Here is a 23,622-nt window from a genome sequence, read left to right as displayed (position 1 = left end):
CAAACAGAGTCCAAATGACGTGCCAATTTTTGAGGATTTTTTATGGACCAAAAGAAGATCACGGAGCATCGGAGTTGGGCCAGAACAGCTCCAGGTTGCCCACGAGATAGGAGGGTGCGCCCCTAGGGGGGCGCGCCCCCCTGTCTCGTGGACGGCCTGGAGACCCCCCTGACGTGAAACCAACGCCAATAATTCCTATAAATACTGAAACTTTCGGGAATTAACCTAGATCGGAAGTTCCACCGCCGCAAGCCTCTGTAGCCACGAGAAATCAATCTAGGCCCTCTCTGGCACCCTGCCGGAGGGGGCCATCATCACCGGAGGCCATGGAGGAGGATCTCGGAGGGGCCATCATCACCATGAAGGCCAAGGACCAGAGGGGGAAAGCCATGGAGGAGGAAGCACAAGGGGGAGAAACTCTCCTCCTCTCTCTTGGTGGCACCGGAGTGCCATCGGGAGGGGAATCATCGCCGTGGTGATCGTCTTCATCAACATCACCATCATCATCACCATCCTCACCTCTTTTACGTGGTCCACTCTCCCGCACCCCGCTGTAATCCCTACTTGAACATGGTGCTTTATGCTACATATTATGATCCAATGATGTGTTGCCATCCTATGATGTTTTGAGTAGATAACTTTTGTCTTTGGGTTGATTGATGATCTAGATTGGTATGAGTTGTATGTTTCACTTTGATGCTGTCCTATGGTGCCCTCCATGTCGCGCAAGCGTGAGGGATTCCCGCTGTAGGGTGTTTCAATACGTTCATGATTCGCTTATAGTGGGTTGGTGAGTGATGGAAACACAAACCCGAGTAAGAGGGGTTGTTGCATATGGGAATAAAGAGGACTAGATGATTTAATGCTATGGTTGGGTTTTACTTTAATGATCTTTAGTATTTGTGGACGCTTGCTAGAGTTCCAATCATAAGTGCATATGATCCAAGGAGAAAGTATGTTAGCTTTTGCCTCTCCCTCATATGAAATTGCAATAGTGACTACCGGTCTTGTTAACAATTGCTTAGGACAATTCTGCACACCGATCCACCATTATTCCACACTCGCTATTTATATTATTTAGTAATATATTCTAACTTTATGATAACAGCACCTACTTTTATATTTTAGCTCTCCGATATCATACAAAGTTATCTTCTTCATACCCACAACACAGTTTTATTTCTTGTTTCTAGTTGGAAGCAAACGTTCGGTGCACGTAGAGTCGTATCAGTGGCAGATAGGGCTTGAGAGAATATTGATCTTACCTTTAGCTCCTTGTGGGTTCGACACTCCATACTTATCACTTCCACCTTTGGGAATTGCTATGATGATTCCCTGCACTTGGGGATTATCACCCACCTGGTCAAAGCGTACGTAGCATTGTCATTCTAGTCGCGAACATGTACGTACATATATACTGGTCGATGTAGAGGCGCGCACGTATCATAGTAGAGGCGCACACGTGGCATGTACACGTCTCGTACAAAGGCCAGGGTGCAAGAAAGAAAATACGGCCATGTACGTACATACGGGATGGGTCTCGAATGCCTACTCGCGCATATGTACGGCCAGGGCTCGTGTACATGGTTGGGTCGGAACGGAAAAATAGCTTCATCATCGTGTTCATGGGGAGCCAACCAGCTGGGTCGGAACGGAATGCGTCGTCGTGTTCATCGGGAGGGCTTGGACAGAACAGGCAATGGAAACGAGGTCGGGCGTACCGCAGAACGTAGGAAACGGCCTTGTGTTCGACCGGCCATGTCGAAACGGGATCCTGTTCATCGGGAGGGGTCTAGCGTACCACAAAATGGAGGAAACGGACCTCCTACGGTCGAAACGGGGGTCCTGTTGATCAGGGGGGTGTGGCATACCGCAAAATGAACGAAACGGAGTTGTGTTGGAGCGCTACGGTCGAAATGGGGCTCCTGTTCATTGGGAGGGGTGTGGCGTACCGCAAAATGGGACTCCACGGGATATTGTTCATCTCCACCGTTGACCTCCTCCAGCCTCCACGGTCCACTGTTCATCCACCGTCGTCCTCCTCCAGCCTCCACTAGCGACTGTTCATCCACGGGCTCCTGTTCATCCAGCCTCCACCGCGCGCTACTCCACCGGCTACTGTTCAACCACCCCTCTCCACGGGCTCCTGTTCAACCACCCCGCCACGGGCCACTGTTCATCCACCCCTTCATCGTCTACTGTTCATCCAGACCTACACGGGGTCGTCCTGTTCATCCAGCCCTCCACGGGGTCCTGTTCATCCAGCCCCAACCAGCTCGATCGATTGGGGTCCTGTTCATCCACCCCCACCGCTCACTGTTCATCCACCCCCCCCCCCCCGCAACGCTCACTGTTCATCCAGAGGCAGCATTGATTGGCTTCAGTTAGCAGCAGTAGCAAAGGAATCGCTCGATCGAGTTCAGTTAACAGCCATCGATCGATCGCTCGGGTTTAGTAACGCGTAGCGTGTAGTGCAATCGCTCAGGTTCAGTTAGATCCCAACGCCTCGCTCGGGTTCAGTTAGAGCCAACGCCTCACACACATGCGCATACGTGTACGAGAGAAATGCGCATCGCTCGGCCCCCGACCACCCACAGTAATCGGGAACTCCTCAAAATTTTCCTCGCCCTCGCTTCTACCATGGTTTTTTCCGTCATGGACGGCCCAAAGAATGTCATGCAACTGTGTCTCCGGCCCGCCCAGGATGAAAAGCCCATTTTCTGTCATGATTTATTGTCATAGAAGTAGGAGCCCACCACATCTATGATGATACCGGGTTTTTTCACAATTATCATCATAGAAGTGTCATAAGTATGACAGAAAAAAATCCGTTCGGCCCAAAATGTCACGGATGTGTCTTTTTTTGTAGTGTTGGGTCCATTCTTTGGCTTCTACCCGGCAACTGACTTACTGGGTGCGGCAACTCCCTTGCGGTCCTTCTTGAAGTTCTTCTTTCCCTTGCCTTTCTTGAAACTAGTGGTCTTATTCACCATTAACACTTGATGTTCCTTTTTGATCTCCACCTTTGCTGATTTCAGCATTGAATATAACTCAGGAATGGACTTCTCCATCCCTTGCATGTTGTAGTTCATCACAAAGCTCTTGTAGCTAGGTGGAAGCGACTGGAGGATTCTGTCAATGACCGAGTCATCTGGAAGATTAACTCCCAGCTGAGACAAGCGGTTGTGCAACCCGGACATTTTGAGTATATGCTCGCTGACTGAACTATTTTCCTCCATCTTACAACTGTAGGACTTGTCAGAGACTTCATATCTCTCGACCCGGGCATGAGCTTGGATAACCATTTTCAGCTCTTGGAACATCTCATATGCTCCGTGTTGCTCAAAACTCTTTTGGAGCCCCGATTCTAAGCTGTAAAGCATGCTGCACTAAACCAGGGAGTAATCATCACTACGCGATTGCCAGGCATTCATAACGTCTTAAGTTGCTAGGAAAATGGGTGCGTCACCTAGCGGTGCCTCAAGGACATATGCTTTCTTGGCAGCTATGAGGATGATCCTCAAGTTATGGACCCAGTCCGTATAGTTGCTTCCATCGTCTTTTAGCTTGGTTTTCTCTAGGAACGCGTTGATGTTGAGGGCAACATTAGCGTGGGCCATTGGATCTACATGATAGATTGTAAAGACAATTTTAGACTAAGTTCATGATAATTAAGTTCATCTAACCAAATTATTTAATGAACTCCCACTCAGATAGACATCCCTCTAGTCATCTAAGTGATACATGATCCGAATCGACTAGGCCGTGTTTGATCATCACGTGAGACAGACTAGTCATCAACGGTGAACTTCTCAATGTTGATTGCATCTACCATACGACTCATGTTTGACCTTTCGGTCTCTCATTTTCCGAGGCCATGTCTGTACATGCTAGGCTTGTCAAGTCAACCTAAGTGTTTCGCGTGTGTAAATCTGGCTTACACCCGTTGTATGCGAACGTTAGAATCTATCACACCCGATCATCATGTGGTGCTTCAAAACAATGAACTTTTGCAACGGTGCACAGTTAGGGGGAACACATTTCTTGAAATTTAGTGAGGTATCATCTTATTTATGCTACCGTCGTTCTAAGCAAATAAGATGTAAACATGACAAACATCACATGCAAATCATAAAGTGACATGATATGGACAATATCATCTTGCACTTTTGATCTCCATCTTTGAGGCGCGGCATGATCACCATTGTCACCGGCATGACACCATGATATCCATCATCGTGTCTTCATGAAGTTGCCTCGCCAACTATTACTTCTACTACTATGGCTAATGGTTAGCAATAAAGTAAAGTAATTACATGGCGCTTATATTGACACACATGTCATAAAATAAATTAAGACAACTCCTATGGCTACTGCCGGTTGTCATACTCACCGACATGCAAGTCATGATTCCTATTACAAGAACATGATCAATCTCATACATCACATATATAATTCATCACATCCTTTTGGCCATATCACATCACATAGCATACCCTGCAAAAACAAGTTAGACGTCTTCTAATTGTTGTTGCATGTTTTAGCAAGAACCTTTCTTACCTATGCAAAAGCCACAACAGTGATATGCAAATTGCTATTTACCCTTCATAAGGACCCTCTTCATCGAATCCGATCCGACTAAAGTGGGAGAGACAGACACCCGCTAGCCACCTTATACAACAAGTGCATGTTAGTCGGTGGAACCTATCTCACGTAAGCGTACGTGTAAGGTCGGTCCGGGCCGCTTCATCCTACAATGCCACCGAATCAAGATAAGACTAGTAACGGTAAGCAAATTGAACAAATCATCGCCCACTACTACTTGTGTTCTACTCGTGCATAGAATCTACGCATAGACCTAGCTCTGATACAACTGTTGGGGAACTTAGTAATAATTCAAAAAAATTCATATGTGTCACCAAGATCAAACTAGGAGATTCTAGCAATGAGAGAGAGAGACAGGGAGTGCATCTTCATACCCTTGAAGATTGCTAAGCGGAAGCGTTACAAAAACGTGGATGATGGAGTCGTGCTCGCGGTGATTCAAATCGCGGAAGATCCGATCCAAGCGCCGAACGGACGGCGCCTTCGCGTTCAACACACGTACAGCCCAGGGACATCTCCTCCTTCTTGATCCATCAAGGGGAGGGGAGAAGTTGAGGGAGAACTCCGACAGCACGACGGCGTGGTAGTGGTGGAGCTCGTGGTTCTCTGGCAGGGCTTCGCCAAGCACTACGGAGGAGGAGGAGGTGTGTGGGGGGCGAGGGCTGTGCCAGGGGAAGGGTTGCGGCTGCCCTCCCACCCCCCTCTATTTATAGGGTGAAGGGGAGAGGGGACCGCCCCCCTAGATGCATCTAGGAGGGGGGCGGAGGCAAAGGGGGGAGCTTTCCCCCGAAGTTGGTGGGAGGCGCCCCCACCCCCTAAGGTTTCCAACCCTAGGCGCCTTGGGCCCTTGGGGGGAGGCACAATAGCCCACTAGGGGATGGTTCCCACCCATATTCAGCCCACTTGATCCCCCGGAGTAGGTTGCCCCACCCGGTGGACCCCCGAACACCTTTTGGTGGTCCCGGTACAATACCGATAACCCCCGAAACTATTCCGCGACTGAAACTGGACTTCCCATATATAAATCTTCACCTCCGAACCATTTTTGAACTCCTCGTGACGTCTGGGATCTCATCTAGGACTTCAAACAACATTCGTTAACCACACACAATTTCCCATTACAACTCTAGCATCATCGAACCTTAAGTGTGTAGACCCTACGGGTTCGGGAACCATGCAGACATGACCGAGACAGCTCTCCGGCCAATAACCAATAGCGGGATCTGGATACCCATATTGGCTCCCACATGTTCCACGACGATCTCGTTGTATGAACCACGATGTCGGGGATTCAATCAATCCCGTATACAATTCCCTTTGTCCAACGATATGTTACTTGCCCGAGATTCGATCATCGGTATCCCCGTACCTCGTTCAATCTCATTATCGGCAAGTCTCTTTACTTGTTCCGTAATGCATGATCCCGTGGCTAACTCCTTGTCACATTGAGATCATTATGATGATGCATTACCGAGTGGGCCCAGAGATACCTCTCCGTCATACGGAGTGATAAATCCCAGTCTCGATACGTGCCAACCCAACAGACACTTTTGAAGATACCTGTAGTGCCCCTTTATAGTCACCCAGTTACGTTGTGACATTTGATACACCCAAAGAATTCCTATGATATCCGGGAGTTGCACAATCTCATGGTATAAGGAAATGATACTTGACATTAGAAAAGCTCTAGCAAACGAACTACACGATCTTGTGCTATGCTTAGGATTGGGCCTTGTCCATTACATCATTCTCCTAATGATGTGATCGCATTATCAACGACATCCAATGTCCATTGTCAGGAAACCACAACCATTTATTGATCAACGATTTATTCAACTAGAGGCTCACTACGGACATGTTGTGGTCTATGTATTCACACATGTATTATGGTTTCCAGTTAATACAATTAAAGCATGAACAATAGAGAATTATCATGAATAAGGAAATATAATAATAACCATTTTATTATTGCCTCTAGGGCATATTTCCAAAAATTGTGTGGGAATGTAAGTGCATCTTTTCTGGTGTGCCTGGTTTCAATTGTTTGGTTTTGATGTCTATCCAACTTATAAACCAGCTAATGTTCAAAGCAAGTTCCGTCTATTTGAGATTTTTTTATAATGCAGAACTGTAAGAATGACCCGAGGACCATCTTTACAATCAATAAATAATGAGTTGCATGTACTATAGGATTTCATGGTTAGCTTTTCATGCCTTAGTTAGCAATTGATGTGTGATTTGAAGGACGCGTGATCAATTGTTCAATTCCCGGATGCAACATTTGTTTGGCAGGTTTTTACTCCAATGTAGTCACTGAGATTGAAGTAGGAGAGAAAGAAAACAGACGTCATTGCATTTTCGGGTTGAGTGGTAGATGTCGCCATACGTTCTTGATCCCCGGATATGACTTGCTTCTATATGTACTTTTCTTGCCGGTGGAACATATCTCCAACTAATATTTTGTCTGGTTTTAACATGCACTGGTATGCGTCGGTGCTATACAAACGATTTAAAACCCCTTTACACGACGGCATTTGGAACCATCACCTAGTGAGTGTGGGCGATTAGGGGGTCCTTCCCACACGACTCAGAAACCGTCGGGGATAGGGACCCTATAGTACTCCTTTTCATTTGTGGTCGCATTGCCATCGCAGTCGGTATTCTGTGGTGCTACGTTTACGATGCCCGGCCCATCACAAACAGTTCACTATTATAGAACGTGTATGATAAGCATACAATCACACACATTCGCTTTCACAAACCGTATGCGAAAACTAATTAAGAAGATTAGCTAATCGTCGTACGAGTGTCGGATAGGATTACAAAACGTCGGACCGTTGTAACATCGTCGTACACGACAAATAACGCACACGCTATTCTGTAGTGCAATTTTTATGATGCATACTTCATCAGAAACAGTTCATGATTGTGAATCGTGTACGATAAGGCAACTATCGCACATGTTATTCTATGGTGCAACATTTACGATGCATACTTCATCAGAAACAGTTCATGGTTGCGAATCATGTACAATAAGGCAACTATCGCAAACGGTTAGTTTGCCGGCACCATTTGTTATACATTGCACATGCTTTACAAAAGGCAACTGTGTGCATGCTTGCACACGTTTCCTCTTTGTGAACCGTCTCACATTATGGTGTATATCACAAACGTTTGTATTTTACCAACCGTGTGTGCTGTAACAACCTAGAGAGCATAATTTCACCATAATTTAATTGTTGCTATATCAAATTTAAATTTAAATTTAAATTTAAATTTAAATTGAATGTATGCTATAGCTTTATTCATATCCATCAGGTTCAGACAACCAATGAATTATTCGATTCATAGGTACCCATCAAGAATTACATAAGAACCAAATAGAGAATGATGAACCACTGTTGTATACTTGTACTATTAAAGACAGTAAAGAAAGAGGTGAAATACATTCTGGCTGCTGAACAAGGTGAAGCAGAATGCCCATATTGTTCCCTCCTCCATGCAGAAGGCACGTACGACTCTAGTCCAACCCCTTGTGATGGCCGAACGCCCACCCTTCACGGTCTTCATGGAAACATCTAGATAATCATCGTGTTCTTATAGAAATACTTTAACCTTTGCATGCCCACCAATCATCTAGTTTGAGAGGTATTCTTTAGTAAACTGCTTTGGAAACCACTGCAAAGGAAAAAAGATTCAGACATTGTCATCTAACACAACTCATTATGGGCAGTAAAAATAAGGCTGCAGAGTTCTTACTTGCCATCCTGTAGTTCGTTGTTGTATTGGATAAAGTGTAAACAAATAGTTTAATAGCCATCTTTTGACCCATTTTACTAACAATCTTTATCAGCTTCCTCACTTGATGTTGGTTCATCGATATCTCATTTTCCCATACGCAAAAAGGGTCGATGCGCGGATCTTTACCAATGGCATATGTACCTAAAAGCACCAAGTTAATATTAGAAGATAAACACCAATTGCACAATGATGTAGTACACCACTCTTATATAATAATATCTTATAACATCCAATATACTCACATATTAGATGAATTAGCATCTTATATTATGGGTCGGAAGGAGTTTATTGCATTCTTACAAATTATCGCCTGATTAACTGCTGCTGTATCCATGGGTTAGAGTTAGTTTGAGCTAGTTTGGGCTCAAATAGCCCTAAAGTATATCTAAACATGAGGGCTAGTTTGAGCTAGTTGCATCTATAACCCACCCAAAAAAACTATCCAACCCAAGAGGTGCTAATTGGAGCTAGTTCTCTTAGTGCATTTATTGTCAATCTAAGTATCTAATCCTGTCATCCAAACACCTCTTTGGATGGAGTTAGTTCAGGGTTAGTCATGAGCTAGAAACTAACTCTAACCTCTAAGCTAAGTTGAATATCCAAACAGGGTTGTGTTGTTGTTGTTGCTGCTGCTCCTCTTCTACGTGTATCTAGACATCATCAGAACATTAAGGTAACACTCTTCCTTGTTGCTATGTAGCCTAGGATTGCATATGTAGACATTAAGTACAGTGCATGTTGCTATGTAGCCTCAGATATATTACATATGGCCCTAGTTAACCTAATGATAAATGGGTTGTAGATATATATTCAGTTAAAAGTCAGATTCACCGATTAGTCCCTTATCAGCCCCCGACCTATATGGTACCAGCTACCGATATCCTGAACGGTGAGCATATATAAGCCATGGGATGAAACTAACCTCGATGGAAAACATCAGTCGTTCCCAAAATTGTCATGTGTAGGGACATTGAGAAGCATGTTAAGCACAACAGGCTAAACATCAACCAAAATTATCCATGGGAGACAAAATAATCTCCAAAAGCTAGCTTCAGTGTGTAGGTTTAAGCACGCTGGTAAAGAAAAACAAGTGAAAAGGTTTGTTAACTGTAACGGGACTAACATTTAACAACAAGCAAACATAGTCATTCAAACTGGTATTGTGCCGGTCTAAGTACATTGGTTATTGTTAAATAAAAATGGAAGGGCGTGTTTAACTACAAGATGCGGCAACCAAATGTAGTCATTCATGCCCTATTTGTTTCAGCTTCGCTTGGATTTTAATCACCTATGGATTCACTTTAGTGGCGAAGCTGTTTCCGCGGATCAGCTTCACCATCGAAGTGCACTGTGGGGTGCTTCAAGAGATTGCACTAAAAATGACCCAAATCCAGATTCAGCTTCACTGGCAAAGCTGATTCCAAATAGCTGTTTGTTTCGGATTCCAGATTCGGCTTCACTGGCAAAGCTGAACCTGGTCCCAGAATCCGAAACAAACAGGGCCATACTGGTATTATTGCAACTGGTACTGATGAAATTGAATTGCACAATTCATACTTGCACATATAGAACATCACTTTGTGAATAAATGGAATAAATAAGGCATACTACGAACAACCAAATATAGCATTCGAAACTGGACATATGCTAACTACAAACAACAGAACAATCAAAAAACTTTAAAAGAAGCATATGCTAGCTATAACAGGCTTAATAGTAAGCAAATATATGCATTCCTATCGGTATGTTTAAAAATGGATTGATGAAATGTACTGCACAGTAAATAATTGCACATATAGAGCATCGCATTGTGAACAACTGAAATAAACAAGGCATACTGCAAACAACCCGATATAGCAACTAAAACTGGACATATTCTCACTACACTACAAAAGGGACTCGACAAAACAAATCATGGGTTTCCCCCTGTGAAGAGGAACGGCAAAACAAATCATGGGCTTCCTCACATGTCACAGATGGTCTCGTTCCCGTGGGAAGAGAACGGACCCTGGATGCGCTCCCTGTTGTCGCAGATGGGCTCCTTCCCCTTGGAAGAGCACGGCTGTAGGGTGCCCTCCCTGATGTCGCAGATAGGCTCTTTCCCCTTGGAAGAGCAGATGGGCTCTTTCCCCTTGGAAGAGCCGGAGAGACTGCCCTCCTCATGGTCACCGTCAATGAGGTCCGACTTGGAAGCTGTGGATCCCAAGCCAGCGTTGCAGAACGTGTCCTTCAAAAATGACAAAAGGGGCTCAATGGTGATGTAGGATGGCAAGTTGTTGACAGCGAACCAAAGGAGATCAGCGGCGGGGCCATGCATGAGATCGACAGTGGTTGAACCTGAGGGGTTGGGGGCGGGCCACTTAACCTATGACATAGCCCGCATTAGGTCGTCGCTGTCCATGACCTCGATGTTGTAGCCGGAGGAAGAGACATGCCCGCATACTCTAGCCCACTGGTTGAGTTCCTACCGCCAGTAATGGTCGTCAGCTTCCTCGGCGATGTCGGGTGAAGAGACCGCGATACACCTCTTTTGGGCCAATCGCTCCTTGAGCTCCACGGGAAGCGTAGCCGGGCTTAGGCCATGACACTCTGGAATGGGGGATGGGGATGGGGATGGGGGTCTGGGGGAAAGGGGCATTTGGCAAGCATCATCTAAGAAACTCAGGGCGGCGTTGGTATGGAGACCGGTGGGTAATCTGCACGGGCAAACCGGCATATGTTGACGATGGAGGTCTGGCGGCAGCAGCGGGGACCTTGCTAGGGTTTCGAGCGAGGGAGGGTGTGTGTGTGTGCAAGCGCCCGAGGAGGTTTTGGTGTGTGTGTGTGTGTGTGTGTGTGTGTGTGTGTGTGTGCATGTGTGTGTGTGGAGGGGGCGGGGTGTGTGTTTGAGGAAATGATGCGGGTACTGAAAATTTTACAATGCGGGAGTCAAACGCAGGAGTGAAATGCCGGGGCTAATGAAAATTTTGATGATGGTGCATCCCACATGGTCCAGAGATAACAATCGTGTGTTATGAAACAGAAAAACCCTCGAGGCGGGCAGATATTTTCTAGGGGCAGGCGGGATTGGGAACAGGAAACATCGCACACGGTCCAGATATAACAACCGTGTGTTATGAAACACAAAAGCCCTCCTCGAGGCAGGCAGATATTTTCTAGGGATGCAGTGGGATTGGGAAGAAGAAACATCACACACGGCCGGAGATAACAACCATGTGTTACGAAACAGAAAAACCCTCGAGGCAGGCAGATATTTTTGAGAGGGGGAGCCTCATGGAGCCCAATGTACTGTGTTGATGTGCATGATAGGGGCGCCGGCATGGCACACGATTAGTTTGAGTGAACCGTGTCTGTTGCATCATCCGACTTGTCTAATGTTCATTTGGCGAAAAATGATGCGGGAGAGGGTCAGAACACGAACACACTTGCATGTGGACCAAATTTATATGTATGAAAAGGGTGGTTTGATTTTCAAATACCAAATGCAACTTCGATGTCGCACCTATCTCACAAAGCACACGATATTGCTTGCCTCCCTCGTGTCGGCACGAAGGGAATCCTAAGCTATGAATGCATGCCCCGCCCCTCGGCCCAACTGAGGCTCACCTAGAAAAGTGCGAAGTAGCTAGCAGCCCCCCCTCCCTCGTGTCAGCACGAAGGGAATCCAAAGCTATGAATGGATGCCCCCCAACTATGGTTCACCTAGCAAACTGTGAAGTATCTAGCAGCCCCCCCCCCCTCGTGTCGGCATGAAGGGAATCCTAAGCTATGAATGCATGCGCCCCCAACCGAGTCTCACCTAGCAAAGTGCGAAGAAGCTAGTAGATCCCTCCCTCGTGTTGGCACGAAGGGAATCCTAAGCTATAAATGGATGCCCCCCAACCGTGGTTCACCTAGCAAATTGCGAAGTAGCTAGCAGCCCCCCTCGTGTCGGCATGAAGCGAATCCTAAGCTATGATGCCCCCCAACCGAGGTTCACCTAGCAAAGTCAAAAGTAGCAGCCCCCCCCCCCCCCCACACACACACACACTTTTAAGTCGGCAGGCCAGAGAGGCATCTCACCAAGATTGATCATAAAACGGACCAAGAATAATCCACCTTGGTCGTACAACCTCTCTCTTATTGCTGGTCAAAGTGATGGTCGTCCATGCGACTCCAGATAGGCTAGCTCGCCAATAATCACGCAAGTAGCTAGCTGGTGCCCAAAGATGTGGCACAAACATATGTATCAATCAGGTGTGTTTTCTAGTACACAATGGAACAACTTTGATGTGGCACTGTGATTTCAAACTAGAAATCCCCACATGAGTGAGGGTTAGGTTGATGATGCATATGTATGTTACACCACACTTCAAGCCAATGACAGGGATTCATGCATGCATGCACGTGCATAGTATATGCGCTCAAACTTTCATCAGGTCTGAATCTCACCATGACCTATACTATGATAACACGAACCAAATGAAGAATATCCGCCATGGTAACCTATCTTGCTGTCGGTCAAGGTGATCCTGGATGTCCACGCGGGCCCACGAATATATATATATAGGCTTGTCGCCGATAACCACGCGAGGGAGTGTACCATTCGAAGACAACTACTACATGCATATGTATGGAGGTGATGCGTGCATGCATGTTTGAATACCATTTGACAACATTGATGTGGCGTGTGCGTCGGAAATTGTACACTCTCCCCATAAAGAGCGAGATCGGTTCATCACGTATTGTTGTACTAGCCACTTCGACTCGATGGGAGGGATTCATACATACACATGCATGCATGTGTGCTCGTATGTATATATATATATATATATATATATATAGGGTGGGTCTATTATGATAACACCCTCTAGAGTCTTATTCTGCACACCAAAATGCTTATTCTGATAACACCGTACCCCACAGCCCCCGACCCACCCACCACCTCCCTCCTGCGACTCTCCATCCCCCACCATCGAACCACCTCTCTTCCCCAACTATCGCACCCCCTCGTCCCCACGCACACTCCCCAATCCCTCCCACCTTCTTCCTGTAGCCCTGCCCCGACGACTTCCTGTAGCCGCCGCGGCCTGCCAACTCCTCCGCCGCCGGCCGACAACGGCTACTGCGCTACCTCCTAGTCCTCGTGCCGCCCGCCCCCACCCCAAGCCGCCGACGCGCCGAACCCTTGCCAGCACCACCCCCCCCCCCTCATCCTGCCGCCTGCCCCTCCCCTCTGCCCCACCCCAATCCCGCTGCCTCCCCATCAATTTGCTCCACTCACAGGCTGTGTTGCCTCCTCTCCACCTGCTTCCACCCTTGGGGCGCTGCCTCCTCCTTCCTCTGTGAATGCCGACCACCCCTTCTCCACATCCTTCCGCCGCCGGAGCCCACCCCAGCGCGCCCTCAACCCCCTCTAACCGTCGGCGCACCACGTGGCCATTGAGGGATCCGGCCGCCACTAGCTCCCGTCGAGGCCTCCTCCGCCGGATCTGGTCGCCACGGCCATCTGTGCGGCCAAAAACCGACGGATCCGGCTGCCAACCACCGCTCACCGCCCCAGCCCCTTCCTCGCCGTCATTCCATGCCGGTGGATCCGACTCGTGCCGCCGTGCACTGCCCACCTCCTCTGCAGTTTACTGGCACTCGTGCTGCTACTCGTTTACGAGACCCTGGCCTCGTCCCCAACCAGGTGATGGTCCCCGTCAGACTGTCCTCCCCCGACCAAGCTTTTCCTCCGTCGAGCTCGTGGCGGACCGCGCGGGTGTAGTTCGCCCGTACTTCCCAACGTGGTTAGGTTGCCCCGGTACTGCAGTGCGGTCCCTCCCATCGTCCAAGACCCTGCCAGCCGCCAGGCCTCACCTCTCCTCACCCCGGTCCATGCCTAGCTCCACCGCAGCCTGTCCCCTGCTGTACTCCAAAAGCAGTCCCCGATGGTAGATGCAGCACGAGGGTCTCTGCTGCATCATCAACGAGATCCGCCATGTCCTCCAGAGGAGCTGCCCGCCTCCCCTTGCAGTCCAAGCGCCCCGGGCTTGCAGTGCACCGGGGAACGTGATGCAATTTGGCACCGCAAGCACAAGCCTCCGGTGTCCTCTCCTCCTCTTCATTTTTTTTTCCTTTTTCAGATTTCACTTGGGCACAACACTTTAGTTCGCATTGGGCATTAGTGTGGTGCAGACTCGTGGTCAGACATGCAATCAGGTGGCACCGGCGAGTTCATTTCGGTGCTCGCTGCCATTGTTCATTGCTTTTTTTTCGCAGTCCCCCCTGGCCGTGCAGTTTACTCAAAGAAGAGGTTTGCTTTGTGCTTCGTTAGTGTTTTGTTTGCGTCAATGTGCAGTTTACTCAAGAAGAAGTGCGCCTAATAAGAAAAGAGAAGAGAACATCAATGTTCATTTTGTTGTTTATGAGAAAGGCAGAGAGAAAAAGGGCACTGCCTACTGCTGAAGTTCCATTTTGTAGTAAAAAAAATGGATGGTAATTTTGCATAAGCAAGTCTTTGCCTAGTGTAGTACAGTTGGGTACTCCGTCGTTGATTCTGCTATGTACTAGATGCCTGTGTAGCTGTGTAAAAATAATGAATGGACATGTATGTTTTGAAGCTCACTTTATTCTCTCACGAAGTTTGTCATAAAACTCCTTTGAGGTTCACTCGGTATTTCGAAACAAAAACACCGCAGAAGAAGCTCGCTACTCATTACATGTAGTGTGTTTGGTCCTCAGATGTGGTGCACTTTTGACAGTGATGTCGTTCACTTGCGTCTAGCATGAAAAATGTGAAAAATTTAGCGAATCAACAAAAAAGGTTCACTTCGATATATGATGTGGTTCACTTGCCCTAGTCTCTGCGGTCTACTCTTGTTCATAAAAAAAGTAAAAAAAACAACAAAAACTTGTCCGACAAAAGAAATTATGCAGCTCGCTTCCCCGTTCGATGCAGTGTGGTTTTCATTCAGAAGCAGTGCGGTTGGCCGTATGACATTGTTCATCCCATAAGTGCAAAAAAATTGTTACGAAAGCGAAAAGAAATAATGTGGTTCACTTTTTGGTACTGTTGTGGTTCATTTACACCCGATGTGAAGTGCACTCTACTTTCTCGTTCTTGAAAAAATCACGTTTGAATAAAAGAAACCATGCAGTTCTCTTACCCGTGTGATGCAGTGCATTTTTTCGTCCGTTGCAGTGCGGTTTTTAGTCGGATGAAGTACCCACGTCGATTTGGGTGTCGTGAAAAACAGAGTGTCTGCTTTTCGGTAAAATCGAAATTGCTCTTAAACCATAAGGAATTAGAGAGAGCGTTCTACATGAAAAAGTTGCGTCTCATTGATATCTTTCCAACGGCGTATGATTTGAATCATTTCGACCAGCCGTTCATAAAAATTTCGCGAAAAAACAGCCGCTGCCTCTCGAAGTCAGGCGCACGATTTTCAAAATTAACTAAAAACCGTAAGGAATATCAAAACCATTTCAACATATGAAAGTTGTGCCTTGTCCGTAGCTTTCCAACGGCGTATCACATGCCTCGTTTTGACAAACAGTTCAAAAACTGGAGCGAAAACAGTACCGAAAATTTTAAAAAAATTGAAAAACAGAGTTCCGCGATTTAGTAAATTTGAAACTGCTCTTAAACCGTGACGAATTAGAAAACATAATATATATGAAAAAGATGCGCCTTGACGATATCTTTCCAACGACATATCATTTGCTTTATTCCGATGAGCAGTTTAGAAAAAATCAAGAAAATACGTTCGCTGCCACTCGTCATCCGTGGCGCCGTTTTTGAAACTTCTCTTAAACCGCGAGGAATCTCGAAAAGTGTTCAACATAGCGAAGTTGCACCTAATCCATAGCTTTTCAACGGTATTTTATACGCTTCGTTCCAATAAACAATCAAAAAATTAGAGCAAAAACAGTACCGAAAAAACACTGCGTGCAGTTTTTTCCGACGCGAAGTTCACTAGTCTATATTGCAGTGCTCGTCGTCAAGAAGATGCAGTGCACTTGCGTTCAGCGTGCAGTGCGGAAGTGGTGTGCAGAATAGTTATTCTGCTAATATTAGCAGAATAGACCGTCTGTATATATATATATATATATATATATATATATATATATATATATATATATATATATATATATAACAGCACTATTCTAATCCTAGGATTAGAATAGTTATTTGGATCACAGCAACCCCTATATAGGGCCCGACAGGGCCCTCCCGAACTTCCCTGAACTGCCCGGCCCGACCGAGTCGCCCCGACAGGATCCCACCCGATCCGAGACGCCTTGACAGGATCCACCTGATCCCCTCGATCCCGAGCCGCCCCAGCCCCCCTCCTCGCTGCTCCTCCCCTCCTGGTCGCCGATCTTGGCCGGATTCGCCGCCTCCCCCCCCCCCGTCTACAGCTCCTGGCCGGCCGGATCCACCGCCTCCCCTCCTTCCCCAGCTCCTGGCCGGCCGGGTCCGCCGCCTCCCCTCCGTCTCCAGCTCCTGGCCGGCCACCGGCGCGGGCGAGCGAGCGACGGCGGACGCCGGCGCGAGGGAGTCCGTGTCGCCTGGACGCGGAGAAGCCGCCATGGACTTCAGGAAGCCGCATCCTCGTCCCATCACCACCCCCCGAAGCCTTGGAAGACCAGATGACGGGCCCGACGCAAGCTACGGCGAGCGGCACAACCAATGGAGCAACTCCTCCGCGGAGGCGGCATCTGTTGCGCCCTCAAATTCAGCCGCAACAGTACATGAACTTCCTCCCAATTTTGCCTTCTTCTTCAATCTTGCCTTCTCTGACCTTCTTGCTTCGTGCAGATAAACTTCGCGCCCTCTGCAAGACATGGATTGCCATGGAATTCCTCTCATACCTCCGCGACGAATTGTTCTCAAGGTGGCCTATCAGCTCCTAGAAAAAGGTTGGCCGAACTTATAGCTAGGGTATGGTTGAACTTCTTCCTTCCTTCGGTTTGTTATTTGCTTACAGCTATGTGAAGTTCAGGTGGTGTGTGAGCATCAGTCCAGGCTAAAAAGCTTTTTTAAAATCTGCCTGCTTACAACCATGTGAAGTTCTGGTAGTGTATGAGCCTTAGTCCAGGCTACAAAACAACATTGTAAAATCTTCCTGCCTGCTTACACGCATGTGAAGTTCAGGTAGTATGTGAGCCTCGGTCCAGGCTACAAACACTATAAAATCTGCCTGTATTCACATCACATTCACATTCAAAAAAATAAAAGTAAAATAGAACATGCATGTGATATGTCATGAAGGTCAGGTTGGTATGCACTAGCAGTCCATCAATTCAAAAACTCATGAAGGTTCAGGTTTTTTAACTGTAGACAATATTTCCCCTTTGCAAAACAAGAAGTTCAGGTACAAAGGCATTGACAGATGCTCAGCTCAATGCATAGTGTGATGGCTCTCACCACTTTTATATGAGAAGTTCAGGCTGTGAATAATGCTAAGTTCAGTTACAAAGGTATGTGCAGATATAACTTGTGTGCTAATAGACATTTTTTTCTTTTATGTCAGCAAGACGAGGGACGCATGAAGAAGCTTAGAAGTTCCCAGCAGCAACTACACGATCCAAAGCCTGTACACATTGCACCACCCCCTCAATGGGTCACACCCGAAACACACGGATACTCCCAAGAAGCTGGGTCACAGCCCTACACGCACAAGTTTGTGCCTCCACCTAATTGGGTGAAGCCGGAAATCCCCCGCGGATTCTTTGTATCCACCAGCAGACTACCAAGCACGCCGATGGAGGAGGGGGTTAGCTCAAGTCCTGCGTGTAACTCTGGAGGTTATCCTGGTGTGCCTCATCAATGCCAAAGCGAAGCAACTAAACCGGATCCCAGGACAAATCCAACAGCTACACACACATGGAGGAGAGTGATCTGCACACTACCACCGTTTGATCCTGTTGCTGCTGCTACAAGTCAGAATTGTACGGGGCATAAGGTAGATGGATTGCTTCACAAAACAAAAGAGCAAACCAAGACCAGGACCACAATACCTCCACACCCACCTCAAGAAAAAAGGACGCAAATAAGAGAGAGGCCATCTTCAGCCCTCCTTCCTCCTTATGATCCACTGCTGCATCATGCTATGATTACTTCGCCATGCCCCATCCTAGAGGAACAGCAGCCGACACCGGCGGAGTTGCGATCATACACGCACGTAAGTGAAACAAAAAATATTTATATATGCATCTTGTATTATCTGCAAATTATCTGCTCCCTCCAGGATAACAAGTTCATAAACTGCATTTTAAGGTGCTGTTTGGATTAATTATTTTTCTTTTTCTGCAGACGCCAGATCTACCGGATTATCTAATACCAAGACTAAAGATGTGATTCAAAGATGTAGAGAAAGCAAGGGAATTTTATAACAGATACGCCAGACATGCTGGTTTTGGAATTAGGAAGACGGCCGGAAATGACAACCACAAGTATTTTGTTTGCGCCTTCCAAGGGATACACACATCTTCTATTTCAAAGGCCAGCAGGAAGCGAAACAAAACATCGCAGAGGACGGGTTGCAATGCAAGAATGAGGGTGAAGGTGCAGGAGGATGGCACATGCGTGGCAGTGGACATTGAGTACAATCATAATCACCAGCTCATGCAAACTGATGACATGCTGGTATTTTTGCACTCACACAAGAATTATGACCCCACTATTTGGAGTACGTAAAGCTCCTACAGTACCATGATGTAAAGCACACAACAATCATGTCCATGCTATCTGAAAATGAAGATGTAAGCTACTTCCTAAGCATGATCGGGCGAGACCTGCTAAACCAGTAAGTATTCAAACACCCACATACTGCAATGTAAAATAGCATCCTCTCACAACCCTTTGCTAGCAAAAAATAAACAAATGCATGTTTGCATGTGATTTGCAGGAAAGCCATGAATGCAAGGAAAGATGATTTGGATGATGTATTGAAACTTGTTTCATTCTTCAAAGACATGAAGGCAATAAATGATGAGTTTTTCTATGACATCCAAGTGGACAAGGACAAGTCAATTAAAACATTTTCTGGTCCAATGCAAGCTGCCGAGGAGCCTATCAAGACTTCGGCGATTGCGTAACATTCAACATGACTTACAAGACCAACATATTTCATATGCCCCTGGGAGTGTTTGTTGGAACAAACCATCACTTGCAGTCAACGATATTTGTTGTTGCCCTGATAAGGGACGAAGATGGAAAGTCATTCAAGTGGCTGTTCTATACATTTCTATGGTGCATGAACAACAAGCACCCAACTTGCATTCTAACAGGTGAGTTCAAAAAAAACTCCTTAAGTTTCATCATCTTTTCAGTCTATGGGCCTGTGTTGGTTGGTTGGGTACATTGGTTTTGTCTGAAAATAATGAAAAGAATGCAGTTCAACCACTCTTAGCACAGAAGTCCAACTAGCAGTACAAGAAAGCAAAATTATCTGTCACATGTTTAGAAAAAAATTAGGTATGAATGTGAAGTTCAAATACATGAATCATAGAAGTTCAAGGACAAATCTGCAAGATAAATATATGTAGCATGTTCAGAAAAATATAGTTATTTACGTGAAGTTCAAGCACTGCCACCACAGAAGTTCAACAACAATGCTTTAAGAAAAATTTTGATTGTGACACTACTAGTTTGTCCTACTACTAACTGTGAAGTTCAAGCACTGATACCACAGAAGTTCAGCAACACTGCTGTAAAGAAAAAATACATGTGACATTCTTAGATACCATACCGCCAAGATGTGTAGTTCAAGTACTTGTACAACATAAGTTCACCATTAGTACAAAAAAATAATCAAGTTTCATTTTCGTTAATTCATGCAGACCAATGCCCATCGATGGCGAAAGCTATACCACAATCATTTCCAAACACCGTCCACAAGCTATGCTGTTGGCACATCATGAAGAAGTACAGGGAATACGTCGCGTTGCTGTACAAAAAGTATAAAACATTCAAAGAGGAGTTCACAGCTATATTAAATTGGTCGCTGATGCCAACGGAGTTTGAAGATACCTGGGCTAAACTCGTGCACAAGTACAACCTGGAGAATGACCAGATGATGATGCAGCTTTGGAGTGATAGGAAGATGTGGATTTTAGCATATTACAAGAACATTTTCTGTGCTAGAATGACTTCCACACAACGAAGCGAGAGCATGAACCACGTGCTAAAGAAAGGGTTTGTCAAGGGGACCCAGAACCTACACAAGTTTGCTAGGCGGGTCAATGCTTGCATACAAACTCGGATGCAGAAGGAGAACGAACAAACAATGACCAGCATGGTATGATGACAAGTACAAAACACCCCCATCAAGTTCTGTTTTACCTTCAACATGTGCACTTTGAATTTTAAAAAATTAAACCCATGACTCTGCTTCGACTAATATCTCACTTTTTGACATGTACAGACCAATCCTGTGACAAAAACAACTTGCGGCTACGAGGAAGACTTGTCTATCAAGTACATGAGAGCCGTGTACACCGAGATGAGGAATAGGATGAGAAAGGCCACGCTATTTCGCGCAAAGCGTACAGCAGAGCCCACTAAGTACCTTGTGTACTACCACAATAAGCATGGCCATGATGATGAAGCAAGATTTTCCTGGTCAAAGCATGAATTCCAGGTTGTAGCTGACCCAGAGAATGAAATATACGAGTGTGAATGCAAGCTTTGGACACACACAGGTGAGCGAAAAAACAAGCTCATTAAATAGCTAGACTAGTAGTATCATATCAAAATTTATGAAACTCATTGCTGGCTCACAAACTATGTATTCTGCATTCATCACAAAAATGCAGGCCTGTTCTGCCTTCACATCATGAACATACTAGACTACCTCAAGCCTGACAAATTTCCAAACAAGTATATCCTCAAACGGTACACAAAGACTGCAAGATCACAACCAACCTTTGATACAAGGGACTACAACACAACCGCATCGGATGGCAGCTCAAGGCTATCGAAGCAAGACATCTTGCTGCAGCTGAATTTGATGGTTAACAAGAAAGCAATGATATGTGACCAGCAATATGACAAAGCCTACTATGTTCTCAAGGGGCTTGTGGAAGAGCTTGATGCAATACATTCAGCAAATCAAGCAGATGCTGACAAAAGGATGGCTAAAGAGGACGCTGAAATTGAAGATGACCTTCATTATTATGCAGCTGAAATGCTCAACGCCGCCACTCCGAGGTCTATCATCTTCTATCGGAGCTGTACTCATCGGTTCCTCCCTAGGCTGGTATTCCTGTGACCCAAGGAATGAGTAGTGGTAATCGGTCAACTCCAACGGATCCACTATCAAAGAAAAAAGAAGAGAAAACATCACCATTAAAATACAACTGAAGTTCAGGAACATCACAATGTGCAGTCCAACTAATAAAGATGACATGGTTACTACTCAAGCTGACCTAAAAAAATTAGTTGCAGTAAAAAACTAAATGAAGTTCAGGCACAACCAGAGGCACGGTTCAAGATAAACCGATGAACTGGAACTCATTCAACTACAACTAACAAAAACCATAGAAAGGCATCATCTCTGAAGTTCAATTAGAAAATAAAATGCTCATGTCCATTTAAGCAATGGAAGGACAGAAATTACTGAAACAAAACACACAAGCAAAATTAAAAAAGATAGAAATGAAGTTCATGTACAAAGAAAATGCTCCTCTCCTTTCGAAACCAGCAGCCCAGCCAGATCTCAAGTAGAAGTCCAAGTTTCAGAGAAAAATATGAAGTTCAGGTAGAATAAAAGAGGCAGTGCGGGTAAGCAGTCCAAGTTCCAAATACTTACATGTGTAGTAGCCAAACAGAGATTGGAAGTCTGTCTCAAACAGGTTAGAAGAAGCGACTGAGTACAGCCACGTCTTCCTGATATCCCCGATATTCTTATGGGAATAATTTGCAAGAACCCCGTCATGATATGAATTAACATTCGTAAGCATGAAGAATCCGCAGTCGATACTGCCATCAAACGAAGTAAAAGAATAGTGTTACAACAGAAAAAGAAAGCCAACAAATTAAACACGCTGCAGCTTAAGTACAACCTCAGTTAAATAGATGTGATAAAGAGAAAGAGTGAAACTCATACTTGTTTTGCTGCTGGGGGACATCAATCCAATCCAGAGGGAAATTGTCGATGGTAAGAGGACTGAAGGGTGTCTCCCTATCGTTGTTGGCATCCTTCCAAAGCCTCTTGATGTTGTCGGTCATCCGCCAAAACAGGTGTACCGCACATTCATCTTTTGGTCAATAGTAGGAATCAAGAAGCTGGAACCTTGAATTCTTCAGGTCAAGGAATATCGACACCCAATGACCGACACCACCCATGGAAGCAGGAACCTCAGGCGGGTCAAAAGTAGGGAAAACAACCTGAAGCATCATAAACACACGAATCATTAAAAAATGAGAATTAATATCAGAACGGTACAAAAGAAAAATAAAACAAATATTAACAGAGTGGATCGCACTGCAAAACTAATACAGAGGCAAAGAACAAGATATTGCATACGAATCATGTGCATCCATGCTATCTTGACCACTTGCCATGAAGTACTACCTCACACGGGAATCAAATTGACCTCTGAAAATCTTGTCCTAAAATAATGCAGACAACACAAACATATGAAAAAATACAAAAATGAGACAAACAAGTTTTAACTAAAAATGGTAAGGAAAAAAAACGGAAAAGAAATCACTGTATGGTTGACTTACACAAACCCAATACGGCAGGATGAGTTTGTCTGATCCCTGGTACTTCGCACGTAGACAGTAGAGTGCAACCTTAGCCACATTAGACTCAAGCATTCCGCGAGGAGCAAAAGATATTGCGACATCTTCAACAGAAGCTTCACACTCCTTGTTTTGGAACATAATCATTGATCTGAAACAAGCAAACAGAAAGTAAAAGAAGTTCAGCATCAGGAAACTCAGGAAGTTCATAACACATGTTAGCACAGAAGTTCAGCTATATCACAACAGGCAGTACAGTACAAAAGAGGCCAGAAGTTCAGCACCGGAGAAGTAAAAAACAAGAAGTTCAGGTACATAGAGTTGGGAAGTTCAGGTAAGAAACCACAAGCAGTTCACAGGGGGTACATGGATGATGTAAATATTGAGCAGGTGCACTCACCTCTTGGAACGATCATTCCTAAGCCTAGTTACACTGTAATAAAAGTCATCAACCTTCTTTCGGACAACAGCAAGGTCGCTATCTGCTCACCAAAAAG

This window comes from Triticum aestivum, chromosome 2B (assembly GCF_018294505.1).
Source record: "Triticum aestivum cultivar Chinese Spring chromosome 2B, IWGSC CS RefSeq v2.1, whole genome shotgun sequence".
NCBI classification, from domain to species: Eukaryota; Viridiplantae; Streptophyta; class Magnoliopsida; order Poales; family Poaceae; genus Triticum; species Triticum aestivum.
Note: the sequence above shows the minus strand (reverse complement) of the source record.